The sequence below is a fragment of the Oryctolagus cuniculus genome, chromosome 6, assembly GCF_964237555.1.
Source record: "Oryctolagus cuniculus chromosome 6, mOryCun1.1, whole genome shotgun sequence".
Classification (NCBI taxonomy): Eukaryota; Metazoa; Chordata; class Mammalia; order Lagomorpha; family Leporidae; genus Oryctolagus; species Oryctolagus cuniculus.
The window spans coordinates 40,465,976-40,482,834 of NC_091437.1; the positions used below are offsets into that span (position 1 = coordinate 40,465,976).

The window sequence follows — 16,859 nt, forward strand, 5'->3', positions numbered from 1 at the left end:
AGCAACAAAGACCCACCTTTCTGAGCATGACACTAAGTCTATGGGCTGATGCTACGGACTGATATGTGCCCACCCCAAATTGATATTTTTGAGGTCCCAACCTTCAATCCAATGACATTAGGAAATGGGGTCTTGGGGAAATAATCAGGTTTAGATGAAGTCATGAGTGAGGAGTCCTCATGATGGGATTATTGGGATGACTGCCCCAGAGAGCTTGCACAGTCTTGGTACACATGCACCAAGAAGAGGCTGTGTGGACACAACTGATGCTGTGTAGAAAGTGCCTATTCTATGGTGGCTTGGGAAGGCAACCCGAAGTGCCTGATACAGTTGGTAACCAAGGCGTTTCCTCCAAAAGTGAAGGAATGTAAATGGTGAATAGTAAGGAATCAGAAACTTAATCAAAAAGGTAGTAGGGGGATGCATTTGGGAACTAGAAGGAATCCGTAGACAAAACCTAAGATTGATAGTTCTACTATGGACTGGCCCTCTGCCCAACCTTTTCCCACTCCTCTTCATCTCGCTAAATCAAGAAATTATGCACATGTGTCATCCACAAATTCTCTGAAGTCCCCCACCAACGGAGATCCTGGGGAAAACCTAACACAAAAAGAGCAGTGGAGACAAGCACAGGGTGCTTGGTGTGTCTCAGGAAGAGGGGCGAATTTTTTGACACTCTCTACCTTGGTCTCTCAATTTGTGTGAAGTCAGTGGGCTTCAGCTTCGTATCTGTCACCTATTAGCTGTGATCTTTGGACAACTCCCTATTTCTCTCTACATTTGAGTTCCCTTCCATGACCCTAACTACTTTCAGTCTTTGTTCCTTCTTGTTTCCTTGTTGAACAGAGCTCACACAGTACTAATTATGAACCCAGATTTCGGTATCAAGTATCACATGAGTCCCACATTTACCACTTCTCACCCACAAATCCTTGGGCAAAATTATGTAATAATTCTGTTTCAGTTTTCATAGCTGTCAAAATGATTTAACAACAGTGCCTATCATAAATTGTCTTCCATACATGAAATGTAAAATTATTAGTGAAATGCTGAGCATAGAGTCTATTGCATCCAGTAAATACTCACCTTATTTTCTTCAACACTACAAACCTCAAGGCCTTGGATATGCCTGCCTAAGACACTCCTTGTCATCCTTTATGATGCAAGTGAAAAGCCACAGATTTCAGGGTGGTGAACACCACAGTCTTAAGGGAGTAACACTGTTCTTTTCTACAAACATAATTGCTCATACAATCATGTTGTGATGAGATTTTTTTAGAAGACTTTCATAGCCTGTTTTGGGGCCACATGCAAGAAATCATCTTGTCCTATGTTTTGTTCTAGTTGTTTTACAGTTTCAGGCTTACATTAAAGCATCCAACCCATTTGTGCTTGATTCTTACATAAGGAATGAGATAAGGATTCAATTTCATTTTTCTACATATAGACAGTTTTACCAACATGATTTAATGAAAAGACTGCCATTTTCTCATTGTGTGTTCTCAACACCTTTGTCAAAAAACAATGGAATAAAGAAGTGTGGGTTTGTTTCTGGGTTCCCTCTCTTATTCCATCGGACAAGGTCTCTGTTTCTGTGCTAGTACCATGCTGCTTTGATTACTATAGCTTTGCAATACATTTTGAAGTCAAGTAGAAGGATGCCTTTAGCTTTAATTTTGCTCAAGAATGCTTTGCCTATTTGGGGTCTTGTGTGGTCCTACATGAACTTGAGAATTTTTCCATTTATGTAAAGGATCACATTTGGATTTTTATAGGAACTGTAATTAACAACAAAACAACCCCATTAAAACTGGGCAAAGGATCTGAATAGATATTTCTCAGAAGATATACAGATAGCCACATACATATATAAAAAGTTCTACATTATTAATCATCAGAAAAATACAGAGTAAGATATCACCTCCCTTCTGTTAGATTGCCTATTACCAAATGATGAAAGATAGTAAGTGCTGGCAAGGATACAGAGGAAAATCACCTCTCATTCTTTGACAAGTTATAGCCATTTTGGAAAACAGTATGGCAGTGTGATCCAGCAACCCCACTTCTGAGTATATACTCAAAAGAATTGAAATAAGTGGGTCATAAAGGTGTCTGTACTCCCACATTCACTGCATCATTATTCACCATAACCCAAATATGGAAACAACTGAAGTGCTCATTAACAAATGAATGGATCAAAAAATGACATTTATACACACAGTGGAATATATTCAGCCTGACAAAGAACAAAAGTCTGCTGTCATTTGCAACAACATGGATGAATCTAGAGGCTACCATGCTAAGTGAAATAAGCCAGGCACAAAAAGACAAATGTCACACAATCTTATTTACATGTGGAATCTAAAAAAGCTGAATTCAGAAAAGTATAGAAAAGAATAGTTAGAGGTTGAGGGGGCTGGGGAGGTAAACAGACAGGAAAAGGGAGAATATTGGTCCAATGATGCAAGATTTTAGTTATACAGGAAGAATAAATTCTAATGATCTATTGCACAATAGTTACTAACAATATAGTATGAATTGCAAAATTGCTAAAAGAGATTTTAAATGTTCTCACTACAAATAAATAAGTATGTGAACTGACAAATACACTAATTAGCCTTATTTGTTCATTCCATAATATATGCATATACTAAAATATTGCATTGTACCCCACAAATATATATAATTATTTTGCAATTAAAATAAAAATTAAATTGAAAAAGACTTTCTTGCTGGATCCCACATTTCCCCAGGGTTGGGGTTGACATCTTTTTAAACCAATTTTTAGCCAAATTAACATGGCTTTCAATAAGTATTAAAGTGTCTGAAAAATGGTTGATAGATAAAAATGTGAATTGCTGAACAAACAGTAAGTCACTATATCTATTTCTGGTAGGTAAGCATTTTCTTTCATTTTCAATCTTAAAGTAAAAAGAAATATTCAGGGTGGGTATTTGGCACAGCAGTTGAGACAGCCCTTTTGAACATCTGCATCCCATATCAGAGTGCCTGGGTTCGGGTCCCAGCTGCACTCCTGATTCCAGTTTCCTGCTAACGCACAACCTGGGAGGCAGCAGGTGATGGTTCAAATAATTGGGTCTCTACCACCCACATAGGGAACCTAAGTTTAGTTTCTGGCTCCTGGCCCAGTCCCAGCTGTTATGGGAATTTGGGGAGTGAACCAATGGATGAGAAATTCCTCTGCCTCTCAAAGAGAGAGCAAGAGAGGCAGAAGGAGGGAGGAAGGGAGAGAGACAAAGAAAACAAAAATGCTTACCATTTGTCATATGTACCAACCCATGAATCTCACTTGATCCTCACTGTAACCTAAGGGGAAAGAGAAAAGAGAGCCATGGTTTACTTAACTTGACTTATAAGCAAATGGTTAGAAAGTTTGAAGATGATTCTAAAGGGTTCCACAGCATTCCAACAGTGTACAAAGATGTGGATTTGAGTTTTTGGTGCACTGCTGACTGGATTTGTGACCTTGGCTTGGAAACTACCATGCTCTGGGGGTGGACTCTCATTTGAGTTCTCTTTTACTTCTGGAATCAAGTGAGCTAGACAGCATGTGATCTTGGAAAACAGTAAGGGTGACTGCTTCCCAATTTCCCATCATGAGAGAGCAACGTGTATGTACTTTGAATGTATCGGAACACGTGGGCAGCATGGGAGAGTATGATGATAAGGTTGATGGATACTTCCTGAACTAGTGCTTCCATGTTCCCACTCCAACTAGGGGGGAGAAAAGAATAAAATGAAAAAACAAAAATCAAACACAAAAACCAATCTCGAGCTAAGGCTGAAGAAAAATCATTCTACTAACAGAAACATGCATGGTCATATTTTGGGGAAAATTAATAAAAAATTCAGCTTGGCCTCAATGGTTAGAGCCTGGGATTTGTGATAAATGAAGAGAGACTGAGTATGAGAGAGATGCAGAAGGAAGGAGGAAAGCAGGCCCTAGGGTCAGATTTCCTTATTTCTAACATCCATCAAAGAATACATTGTGCTCAATAACCCTGGAAACACCAGCCGGGAAGATGTCCTCTGCTTTGTTCATGGTCTTTGTATTCCCATCAGAACCGGGGGCTCAAATTAACAAGACAACATTTTTCTTTCTTTCTCTCTCTCTCTGTCGCTCTCTCTCTTAATATTCAACTGAACTTGTTTTCAGTTTCCTGCCAGCATCCTAGATCCCCAGAGTGCCCGCATGGCTTTATTTTATTAGCCATTGCCTGCTGACTGGCCTCTCTACTAATGCCTTCCCTCTCCCTGAGGACTTGCCTCCCTCTCTCTTGTGGGCAACCAGACATTTGAGCTTCTCCACAGTAGAGCTTGGCAAAACAGAGCAGGGACCCTCCAGAAGCCTTGGAAAGGCCACTGGGCCCTAAGAAAGGAAGGGATCATGTTGGGTGAGGAAAACAAAGAGGGGACGTGAGCAGATGGGAAGCTAAGGAGCTGTGGCAGCTTCTTGTAAAGAGATCTCAGCTGGATATATGTTCATTAAGCTCACAGAATAGTCCTGTTTCTCTCCCAAATCCCCAATCTCATTCATCAGCAGGTCAGTTCCAGCCACGAAATAAATTTTGAGTCCAAAATCACTTTTTAAAAGTCTCCATTGCCACCATTATCTTTTCCCTTTATCACTACATTAACCTTCTAATTTATCTTCTTACCTCCTTCCAGGCCATGTACCACACCCAAAGACTAACAACTTTTAAACGTATTGAGTTGATCGTGTTGTTTATCCTGCTTAAATAAATGCAGACTCCCTACTTGGTCTACAAGGTCCTCCAAGGTCCCCCTCTAACTTTACCTCTTGTTTCCCCTTCTTGGAATTAGAACCCAGCCTTCCAGGCCTCCCGTGATTTCTTTATTGATGCCCAGCTGCTTCCTCCCTCAGTGCCTTTGCACTGGGGTCTCTTCTGCCTGGAAAAGCTCTTAGATCTCATGGTTGGCACAATTTCATTATTCAAATCCAATCCCGGTTCACTTGTTGACTTCCTCAGAGCAAGCTTCTTGACCAAAAGCAAATCCTTAACTGCCCTCTGTTCCGGCCTCTCTGTTCCTCTGTTTTATTTCCTTCAAAGCATGTTTCATAATTACTATTTTGCCAATTTACTTGTATTAGTTAACGTCTCTTTTACTCACCCAATGTAAGCTCCATGAATACAGGGTCTGTTTTTTGTTCATTTTATTCCCAAGGCCTAGCCTGGGCCTGGCACAGACTAAGTACTCAGTTGACATTTATCAATTGGATGAAAAAGTAACTGAGTGAATGAATAAATTACTATAGTGTATTCTATGTTTCTGCCTGGCATTGACCTAAAATCTGGGGATAGAGAAATAAACAAGGCAGGATCATGGCCCTGAAGCTACCCGTGATCTAAAAAGGGAAACTGAGATGACAATAGAAATTACAAAGTAAGAAATATAACAAAACATATATACATGATAATAATAGCGGCTACCCTGAGCACGTCCGTGCTCAGCACTATACAAAATATTTTCGTTTTTTTCCTATAACTCCTATAGCGATCGTATGAGTTAATATTATCATATTTTTTTATTTTAAATATTTATTTATTTATTTAAAAGTCAGAGCTACAGGAAGAGGGAGAGACAGAGCTCTTCCAGCTGCTGATTCATTCCCCAAATGGCCATAACAGCCAGCATTGAGCCAGGATAAAGCCAGGAGCGTCATCTGGGTCTCCCACGTGGGTGGCAGGTGCCCAAGTACTTGGGTCATCTTCTACTGCTTTTCCTAGCCCATTAGCAAGGAGCTGGATCAGAAGCAGACCATCCAGGACATGAACCAGTACCCATAGTGGCTTTTTCTCACTATGCCACACACTATCCCTGGTATCATCACATTTAAATTACATAGCAATCCATTCGACAGATGCAGAAATGGAGATGCAGAGAGGTACAAAGCCCTGGGTCAAAGGGACAGCTGTTAAGTGGCTGAGTCAGATTCTAACCTGGGCACCCTTACTCCATCCCAGAGTCCATGCCCGTAAGTCCTAGGCCAGGGGTTCTCCAAGTGCGATTTTCCTGGATCAGCAGTGTAAGCATCACCCAGAAGCTTCCTGGAAATGCCAATCGGAATGCTCTTCAACTTCTTGAATCAGAAACTCTGAGTGGGACCCGGCACTGTTTGAACAAGCACTCCAGATGATGGAGGATGTTCACCCTGGTGGTCTGAAAACCACTGCCTGCTTGATGACTTCTGTGAGACAGTGACTTGGAGCACACGTAAAATTTTTCTTATAACTGAAATCTCAGTTTGATCTCTGTGAGCATGGATGGTTTTCAGATCCACAGTTGAAGAACCACATTGTTACCTGAACTGATCCCAATCCCCTGCTTGCCCCTGGCCCTGAGATCTGCAACATGTAAATATCACCCAGATGTTTATCCTCTATGAAGAAAGCTGATCTGAGCAGGGTGAAGTCCACGACCCCATCAACGTTAAGAAATGTCCTCCATCAGGCAATCAGAAGGGGCTTCCAAGCCAGAAACCATCTCCAAGTTGCCCTTTTCCAAATTCAGTTGACTGGTTTTTAGTAATAGACACACTTCATGGCAGACCCAATTGCAACTTGTGAAGGTCAATTTACAACAATAAGAATAATCACTAAAATTAACAACAACATAATTGGCTACAATTTGGGAGCATTTTCACATACTAATAAGCTCTTATTTTCTCTTTAATATTTTATTTCCTCTCTTAATAATCTCTGCAGGCAATGCAAAGTAGAGTAGAAGTAAAATTATTGTGAATCTGTCTGGTTATTGAAGAGATTGGCCAGAGATCTCATGGCCTGGGAGATTCATAGTAGTAATGTGTCCTGAGAAGCCCAATGGAGCCAGGCTCTCTGCTAGAAGTATCATGCTGGTTAATGTAACAAAACCTCTAGATCCGAGGCTTCCAGGCTCCCAACTTAGCTGCTTCAGAAAACATGACTGTTATTTCCTTTTATTTCCTTCAAACTCTCCAGTCATTTGTTTATTTTGTGTATTCAACCTTCAGCTCATCTACCTTGCAGAGCAATTGAAGGGCACAGAGATGAATATGCTGGCCCACAAGTTGCTAACTCTCTCAGGGGGCCCAGACCAAAGCAGCACCACCCACGGTGCAGCCTTGCTGGACAAACGCAAATTATTTATCAATTCAAAAATTGCTGGATTCAAGGTTCTCTGCAGTCCTCTGTGGGCTGAGCTTGGCGCATAAGAAGAAAACACAATGCGGATCTGATCAAAGACAAGGCACATGAGGCCAGTTACAGAATTTGGAGAAATAAACCAAGATACCATCAAAATGGCCTTTCCTGGGGGCTTACTGATAAAGAAGATGTGGTAAGGAAGGTGTGCCCAGAAAAAAGGAAGGCTGGAAAGAACAGGTTTTCTAGATCTGAGGCTCCACAGGCCCCTCATAAGCTGTCACTGGGGGCATTCTCTCAACCTGCTCAACTCCCTGCTTCCTCCACGGAACTGGAACTGGGATTCTCAACTCACGTGCTGCGCACGAGTACAAGGGTTTGAAAATCAAATATAAGAGTTAATGACAGCAACACAAATATTACTATTACTAGATACCATCTACTGAGCAATTATATGGCCCACTGTTTTTCACAGGCTTATCCCATGTATTTCCAAGGCATCTCTGTGAGGCAGGTATGATTTTGGACCTCCATTTGTGGGTGACAAAAACAGAGATTGAGTAACTTACAGAGGACACCTCTCAGGAAGTAGTAGAGTAAGGGTTTGAATTAAGGTTTCTCTGCTCTCTGAAGTATCAGGTCGCTGCACCTAACTGTGGAGGTTCCGTAAGTCAGGATGATGAGATGGGTGGAATCCGAAAGGGAACAGACGTCAGGGCCAGGGAGCAGGAGTTGAGAGCCTGCTCTCTAGGAGGGAGAGTGTTTCCAGGTTTCATCTACTGAGTTCACCCAATTATCCAGGCTCAGCAGCAGACCCTTGAGGGCAGGTCAAGGTTAAAGAGGCAGAGCCAGCCTTCTGCAAGAAAGGAGTAAGCAGCGTGACTCACATGCCATCAACTGAAGAAAAGTACCAGGGACCAGGGAGACAAACTAGGAGGCAGAGGTGGAGTCAAAGGGCTGCAGATTCCGAAGGTGAGAGGTGCACTGCATTTAACTTTACTCCTAACCATCAGCAGCCTGGGGGCCCTTTGATGGAGCTACAACTTCCGATTACAGATCGGTGAGTGAGAGGCACTAGATCAGGAAGATCTAGTCACAGAGAAGATGCTCAGTCGTGTGACTGACTGGGTCTGGACAGAGCCAGCCTCAGTGATGAGCTGATGAGAGCCATTGGGAGTAGCTCAGGGGACCAACTTCAGCTTCGCTGAAAAATCTGAGCAGTTTTCAGATGTCGCTCTGCTGGATGCATCTCAAGATGATAATGAAAAAACATGAGGCCTAACATTTATTGAGCTCCATTTAGGGGGTCATTTTAAGGCACATATTAGGCCGTAGGCAAGTCTTACAAGTCCCATCTCCTTCATTATACCAAAGATATTAGAATGAGCCCACATCGCACACTAAATCTAATTCATGTGTTATTGCTGTGGACTCATTGGCATAATGACATGTCTTATAGACATTTAAATATCTATTAATTTGATTTTATAGTTTGCTTTTAATATTTCAGAGTCAACATATTTATTTATCTGGCCAGGAATAATTTTTACATCTGCCCTTCAAAAGACTGTAGGACCCAAACACCATGCCTATCCTGCCCAGTGGAGAAAACGATACTGTAATTATTGTGTATGAGAATTCAGTGCTCCCACACACTGCCAGCAAAAAAGCACAACAACTCAAGAATTAAACTGCATTGGGTTTGAATCCTGGCCCCAGTAATTGCTCACCTTTGGCAAGTGCCATAATCCTGTTTGTGCTTCAGTTTGCTCATTTGCAAAAATGGATTTTTGCAAATGTGCTATCAGGTTAAACCAGATAGCACACATAAAAGTTTAGAATACTGCCAATAACATCACATGTAACGCAGGGTCCTGCAAGGTAGCCACTGTAGTTACTCCAATTTTGAGAATGAAATTAATAAAGTTCAGAGAGATTGTGATGTGGGCCAGCCTGTGGCATGGCTGGTAAAACCACCACCTGCAGCACCCACACCCCATATAGGCACCAGTTTGAGACCTGGCTGCTCCACTTCTGACCCAGCTCCATGGTAACACACCTGGGAAAGCAGCAGAAGATGGCCCAAGTCCTTGGACCCCTGCATCCACAAAGGAGACCCAGAAGAAGCTACTGGCTCCTGGCTTTGGTCTGGTCCAGCTCCAGCCATTGTGGCCATTTGGGGAATGAACCAGCAGATGTAAGATCTCTGTCTTCCCCTCTCTCTCTTTAACTCTCTCCAATAAAATAATTAATTAATTTAAAAAAGGAGAGAGAGAGGGGAGGCAAGGGAGATTGTGATTTACCAGACTTGTCCGTGATGGAGTAAGGACATCCAATTCAGGTAGTCTCACTACAGAGCTCATATTTTTAATCAGGAACTGCTTTTATCAATCAGGACAGACCAGGGTATACTACAGTAACAAATACACATTAAATTGCAGCAGGCTGATACAATGTGAACTGATATCTCACTCACATTACACATGCAGCAAAGGATGATGGGGGCAGTGTTGCTCATGATCACTCAGGGACCCCGGCCCAGAGAAATGCCTTCCAGAAGCACCCTGGCAGAGAAACATATGTGACAAACCACGCCCTGGCTCTGAGGCTTCGTCCCAGAGGTAACAGACATAATTTCTATTCTCAGTTCAATGGCCAAGCAAGTTATGAGGCAGGCAGACTTTTGAAGGTGTGAGGGAGGTGGAATCATGCCATGACTAAATGGACCAGCAGGGCCTTGTGAACAGCCCTTGTGTTATCTTAGAGGGAATTTTTGAGGATCAAATTATTTAAGCTATGTAAATTTCTAGTAAGATGGAATTTTACTAAACATGGTTAAAACTCCTTAAATATTACATTGTAATTGCCCTTAATTAATGAATTGCCTCCAGTAGTAACTCTTCAGATAATTATTTGCCACTTGATTACCTTGTTCCTGGTCTGCCTTCCAAAGATCCATCTTCCAGATCACTACCTGATCCATCTTGGTTTCGAAATATCTTTCTCAGCATATCATCTCTCATGACTCCCCACTGTCTTACTGCCTACAGTACAGACTCTGAGAGTACTCTATAATCCAGTTCTGATCTACTCTGGACTTTTTCTCCCACTCCACTCTAAAACTTTGCCTCTGTTCTAACTGAAAAGATCCACTTCCTGTTCCTAAAATTCACCTTGAATATTCTTACTTTATTCCTGTTGTATGATCTCTTCTCCCCAAATGCTTCTTTCTTACCTGAATTTCACCATTTTCTGCAGTAAGTCTACTCCCCACTACAGCAGGAAATTATATAATTCGGACTAACTAAACTTCCTCAGTATTCCAGAGCTGCACTTCTCATTTGGTATTAAACATGGAATGATTTTAACATCTTTTTATCTTTTTATGTTCATGTTGCTACTGTGATGGAAAGAATGGAATACAGCATCCAATAGCTGTTGGTCTAAATTTCATGTTTAATATTTACTGTACTTGAGACCCTGAGCAGATCAACCACTTCCTTGGTGTCTTGCTCCTTTCCTGTAACATGCAAGTGATTATATTTACCTCATAAGGATGTTATATAAGTACAACATAGAAACAAGCTAGAGTCACCAACATATTATACATTACTGCCATCATCACTGCTGGATCCCTAGCATCTGAAACGATACCTGGCACATGTTAGGCAGTTCAACGATTATTTATTGACTAGATAAATTATTAGCAACTACCATCAACTTTACTGCATGCTAGTTTTCTCCAAAAACTGCAAGTTCCTTGAAGACAGAGAACTTCGAAAAATACATACTCCTTAGAGCCTCAGGGTAGAAAAAGCAAGGAATGCTAGTAAAAATTCTAGCTGTTGGAATCTAAATTTACTGAATCAGAATTCCTAGCATGAGGTCTAAAAATGTGCTCCATACCAAGGTTCCTAAATGGTAATGATAAAGCATCTTCAGATTATGTTTTGAGAAACCTTGTCTTGGAGGAGCCCCACTTAACAGGATTACAAAGTCTTCCATATAGGCCTCTGTAAAGCAACTCATCTATTAAGCACAAATAAATTTTCCAACCTTCTGGGCCAGCCTCTCTGTGTAACTCACTCTTTTAATTCTAAACTACAGCATTCCTAAAACTCCATTCAGTAAAACTGTATTAAACTGTATCCTCTTACTGGTACAATGGGTGCTTTCTAAATTATACTGTGCTTGAAAGTGAAGCTGGTGACAACACCTGGAATAGTCTTCTCTGGTAACACTTGATTTATCTTTGTAACTAGTGCCTTTCATTTAGCATTAGCTAGAGGATTTGGACATTAGTGTCCAACAACCTTTGTTGATTCATTTTAAAACACAATTTCCTGACTGCAACTCCAGTATATCTGTGATGTAGTAAGTTCCTTCAGATCTCTAGAGGAAGTATTGCCCTGAAAGTCAAAGATCACCCATCAAATCCACCTGATAGTTGACAGAAGTCCAGGGGAAATATTTACTGTCTTTTGGCAGAACTGTCTTTGGATAAACAGTGAACAGACACATTTGGTCTTAGCAATGTCAGCTTAGGATCTCTCAAGGATTCAACTATTTACTTAACTGAGGTACAGCTCATGGGACACACATCACCTATTGAATTCCAGAGCTTAGAAGGTCATTAGAAGTGTACACAGTGCTTCCACACAGAGTCATCTCATCCATTTGTTAAAAAAAAATTGCCTTTTTCCTTCCCTCTTTTCAGTCTAGCACAATGGTTCTCAACTAGGGGTGATTTTGCCTCTTTTCCTTACCAAGGGATACAGGGCAATACCCAGAGACATTTTTTTTACTGTTATATAACTCAGGATGGGGGAAGAACTACTAGTATTTAGGGAGAAGCAATGGATACTGCCAAGTACAAGAAAAAACTCTACAACAAAGAATTATCTGGTCCAAAATGTCAGTAATGCTGAGGTTAAGAAACCCCCGTCATTTTCATCGGGCAGTGGTCTGCTCTTTCATTGTATGGAACCTGGATGGGCTACTCAGAGTGTTCCTTGTTCAGAATTCATTCCAGGTAGCTGAACCACAGCAGGAAGGTGAGGCTTGCGGCAGAAGGGTCATCCCCAGCCTCCTTTCCCTGAGGTTGGGTTTCACATGGTGGAGTGGGAAGTGAAAATGTGTAGCACTGTCAACGCCATGTTACCCATCAAGCACTAGTGGTTACTCTGAAGCTTTCATCCAAACCCCGTCCCTCTCTCCTGGTTAACTGAAGGGGCTAAGCTGGGAGTTCTTCAGATCCTCTTGTTTTCCTCCTCTTTTCCCTGGGTTTGATTGCCCAGTAATCGAGGAGCCTCTTTAGGTACACGTCTGGCATTTTGATTGATGAAATTTTGTTAGCTGTGATCATGCTGTAGAACTTTCAGGACCGAAGCCAATTTTTCTATTAGCTACTTAGCAACAGTCGCTCAACATTATAAAACAAAGCCAGCTCTGTGGAAATTAAATAGTCATTGTCATGTGCTGAAAACCTCACTGGGTTTGGTCCAGTGGCCTAGGTTAGGATCTAGACTTGATAGTGGTCTCCATCTATTTATCTTTAAGTAAGACCTGCTGTGGTTACCTCAGAGATGGAGTGGTTCAACAAAATGACTGCTAAGTTTGTAAAAATGTACCACTGTTACTCACCGAAAGTAGAATTTTAGATTGGGAAAGCTTCCATAAAACCCCAATCTGTGGATTTATATTTAGGAATCATTGCATTATTATTTGAATAAGTCTTTTTGTAACTGAGGCAAATAAGAAAAATGAAGCCAATATAGCAAAACAAGATGTATATTTTATGGGACTCTTATTTAAGTCTTTGTTCCTTTTCTGTTGTACAAATGCCTTTTCTATTACAAAACAAGGTGGTGGTAGATTGCAGGATATTTTGTTTTGTTTTAAAACATCTTTACATGAAAACATAAAGTATTAACAACCCATTTCACTCCCTGAAATATCCTAAAATATTTTCCTGGTCTTTAAAACCCAATGCAAGGGAAATCTGCAAAGCTACCTCAAAAGGAATATATTATTGTGGACAACACAGTGTGCATAAATTGTTGTGCATATAACCAAAGATGTGTTCGGCATGCTAAATGGACATTACATATGTGCAGTTGTCTGCTGGAGGCAGACCTTATTGTCAAGGATCACACTGAAATACACTGAAAGTGAAGGGTGCATCGTCCAAAAAAGCAGAAAGATCAGGGACTTTGGACTCAGCTGATTATCTCTGGGCTCAGCCACTCGATTCTGCTAAGCTTGAAAACTCTCATTTGCCAAATCTTCAGAAAGACAAGATAGTAACACACTACCCTGGGCTGTTGGAATGATTAAGTGACCCTACGGGGAAGTGCTAGGTAGACTCTAGTACTTGGTGAATACTCAGAATTTTTAATTCTTTTAAATCATCTCCTGTACTCCTTAGTGTGTGAATGGTGTTTCTGCGACATGGAGGCTGCTCCAACTTCATACCAGAATCTAATTCCTTTCCTGCCTCTGAATACCTGTGGCTCCTCACCCCAGCTCTTACTTCAGGCTTGAAGGGCTGCACTGAGCTTCTCCAATTTTTCATGTCAATCAGAGTCACCTGGATGACTTGTTAAACCAGAGCTTGCTGGACCCAATTCAGAATTTCTGTCTCAGTGGATCTGATGGAAAGACAAGAATTTGATTTTTTTTTTTTTTTGACAGGCAGAGTTAGTCAGCGAGAGAGAGAGACAGAGAGAAAGGTCTTCCTTTTCCATTGATTCACCCCGCAAATGGCCGCCACGGCTGGCACTGCACCGATCTGAAGCCAGGAGCCAAGGGCTTCTCCTGGTCTCCCATGCGGGTGAGGGCCCAAGCACTTGGGCCATCCTCCACTGCACTCCCAGGCCACAGCAGAGAGCTGGCCTGGAAGAGGAGCAACCGGGACAGAACTGGCGCCCCGACCGGGACTAGAACCCGGGGTGCCGGCGATGCAGGTGGAGGATTAGCCTAGTGAGCCACGGCACTGGCCAAGAATTTGCATTTCTAACAAGTTCCAGATGATACTTGTGCTGCTGGTTCAGGGATCTCCTTTTGAGAGAATCCCTGGGCTAGATGTTTCTTTCTCTTTTCATGAACAGTTCATTCCTGTGGCAACTGACTGTTGGTTGCAGTTTTTCTGGCTAGTTTTCCAATCTGGCTCCCAGTCAGTATTTCCTATCACTTCCATCCAGAAGAAGAAGGCATCCACTACAGACCTCCTCTCTCTGCCCCACCACTCATCTATTTCTAGCTCTTGTCTCACTCGCACTTGCCCCTGGCCCAGCCTCTCCATCAGCTGACACCTGTGCCACCTGGTTTGAATCATCAGTCCACCCTGATGGCTACGTGACCTTGATCCCCAGAGTAGGTATACAAAGAATGCATGAGTCTCCCCAACTCCAAGAACTTGATTAATAGTGTCCTGAAAGGAACAATGTAGTATGGTATCTTGTCTGCAAACAAGCAATTACAGCAGATTTTCTCATTAGGGTCATGTTTGCCTATTTTGTGTTAATGAGAACTGTTGTTTGTTTCAACTGAGTTGTCTTTATTCCACTCATTTCTGCTTAACAATAAGAGGCATCTGGGCTTGTAGTCCATGGGGGTGAATTACTTTCTTGTATTGTCTGACATGACTTCCCTTGGGAAACACCATTCCAGAATGCCAGCTCTCATACAGGTGCCAGGAGGGCAGGACATAAGATAACAGATAGTTGTCTCTCACAGCAAAGCCACTAAGGAACTCAGGTCCAGATCTTTGAGCCAGAAGTCAGCATAACCTCTGAGATCAGGCTTTAGGAAGAGACACCTGTAAACTCACGTGGGACCTCATTGTGATTACCCAGTCTTATGTCAACTTTCTAAGAAGGAAGGTTGAACAGTAACACCAGAAGGACAGGAATGGACTTCATCACATTCAGGTGTTCATGATGAACATCAAAAACTCTGTTTTGCCAAACAGCTAGGGAAGCACACACAAGAATACCAAGACTCTAAAATCTGGGATCCATACAATCTAGCTGAGAAGAAATGTGCAAGATGGCAGACTTAGAATCCCAAAGAAGCACTCAGTACAATTCACAAACTCTGAGCCTGGCTTTAAGTTAAAAGGGGATCCCCAGAAGCTTTGGGCAGGGCACCTTCATACTCCGGGATCCTCTGCTTTGAGTGGAGGCGATTCCTGTGTGAAAAAAAAAAAAAAAAAAAAAAAAAAAACTTTCTGAAATTCACACAGTGCAATGAAGATGATTCCAGCCTTCTTCTGTGTAACCTTGGGCAATGTGAGCTCCCTCTCTGAGCCTCACTTCTGTGTTCCCTCATATTTGAAAATGGACAGTAACCTCTGATCTGGCTACCGCACAGGGATATTATAAAGGCCAACACTAACTGTTTGAGAGCACTTGTGGTATGCTCAGCTTTTTTACTGGCTCATGTGTTATACTAGCCCATCTTGGTAGCAGCCCTGAGAGATAGTTAGAGCCATTTTCCAGGTAAAGAAACACAGTCAGAGATGAAATAGCTTCTCTAAGGTTACACCACTATTATTGGAAGAGTAAAGATTAGAACCCAGCCATCTGGCTTACCTGCATTTCACTGCTACATGACACTGGTCCATGGTAGATATTAACATCATTTTGGATGAATTTTGAATAACTCTATGTATGGAAAAGGATTTCTTTGCCAGGCCACAGCTTGCTTTTCCAAGCTTTAGGCAGATCACAAAGGAGCCGAATTCCTCCCGGTCTTGGCTGCCTCCATCTTGGTTTCTTGCCCTACATTAAGTTCATCTTTTCTTTGTTTTCCCTCTCTTACATTATGAAAATGAGAAGCAGCTGTGAGCCCTGGCGATTGCAAATGGGATTGTGAGTGTCGCTACCTCTGCTAACAACTAATTCATTACCAGGTGGCGGACAGTTTCCGCTGTGCTGTTACAATCTATTTGGCTTCCAAGGACTGCATGGAATCAAAAACAATTTGTTCAGTGTCAGGATTGGGTGTTTGCATTCAGAGAGAGAGGTTCTGTCTCTGTGTGCTCCTGAGGGCACCCGCTCTGGAGAGCAGCTGTCCTCCTGGGCAAGAAAGATTGTGTGCCTGGTGATAGAGAATGCACAGATATGGCTGGGCTTAGAAGGAGCTCATACCTTTTACCCAATATTCTGCAAGTATTAATTAAGTACCTATAATATGTCATATATTCTACAGGAGCTGAGGATACAACAGCCATAAGATAGACAAGATCCCTATTCTTATTGGAGGTTGGGAAAAGGTACAACATGAACAGTTCTGCAGATAACTGATTGATGTAATTTCAGATAATAATAAGGGACAGGGAAAAATAAGATTGAGTGATGTGAAAGAGAGTTATTGGTCTGGACATGGGTAGACCCTTTGGAGAAGGTGCTCAGGGACTGGCAGAGGAGGAGATACTTGATCTAACATGGAAATGGTAAATACTCATATATGGTTAATACTCATAAATGGTTAATACTCATATAATACTTTTGAAGAACATTCAAGGCAGAGGGGACTTCAAGTGCAAATGTTCCTAAGTTGATCAAAACTGAGAAGCTTCAGGAAATAGAATGGACACCCGCGTGTTTAGGGGGTGGTGAGCTCTGGAGGAAGCCTGCCAGAAGTGGTAGGAGAGTCAGCGTGTGGCAAATCTAACACGGGCATTCCTGG

At 41.9% G+C, this 16,859-nt stretch overlaps 1 protein-coding gene and 1 long non-coding RNA gene across 3 annotated transcripts in view; one reads left to right on the forward strand and one right to left on the reverse strand.

Moving 5' to 3' along the window:
* LOC138850202 (uncharacterized) overlaps positions 1–3,328 on the reverse strand; it is a 162,484-nt gene extending 159,156 nt beyond the window's left edge. The window contains exon 1 of the long non-coding RNA XR_011389866.1: positions 3,278–3,328. This is a non-coding gene — a long non-coding RNA (uncharacterized lncRNA). The remainder of the gene's footprint in view (positions 1–3,277) is intronic.
* Positions 1–16,859, forward strand: part of GRIA1 (glutamate ionotropic receptor AMPA type subunit 1) — a 321,742-nt gene that overhangs the window by 22,589 nt on the left and 282,294 nt on the right. The gene's annotated exons all lie outside the window — the stretch shown is intronic.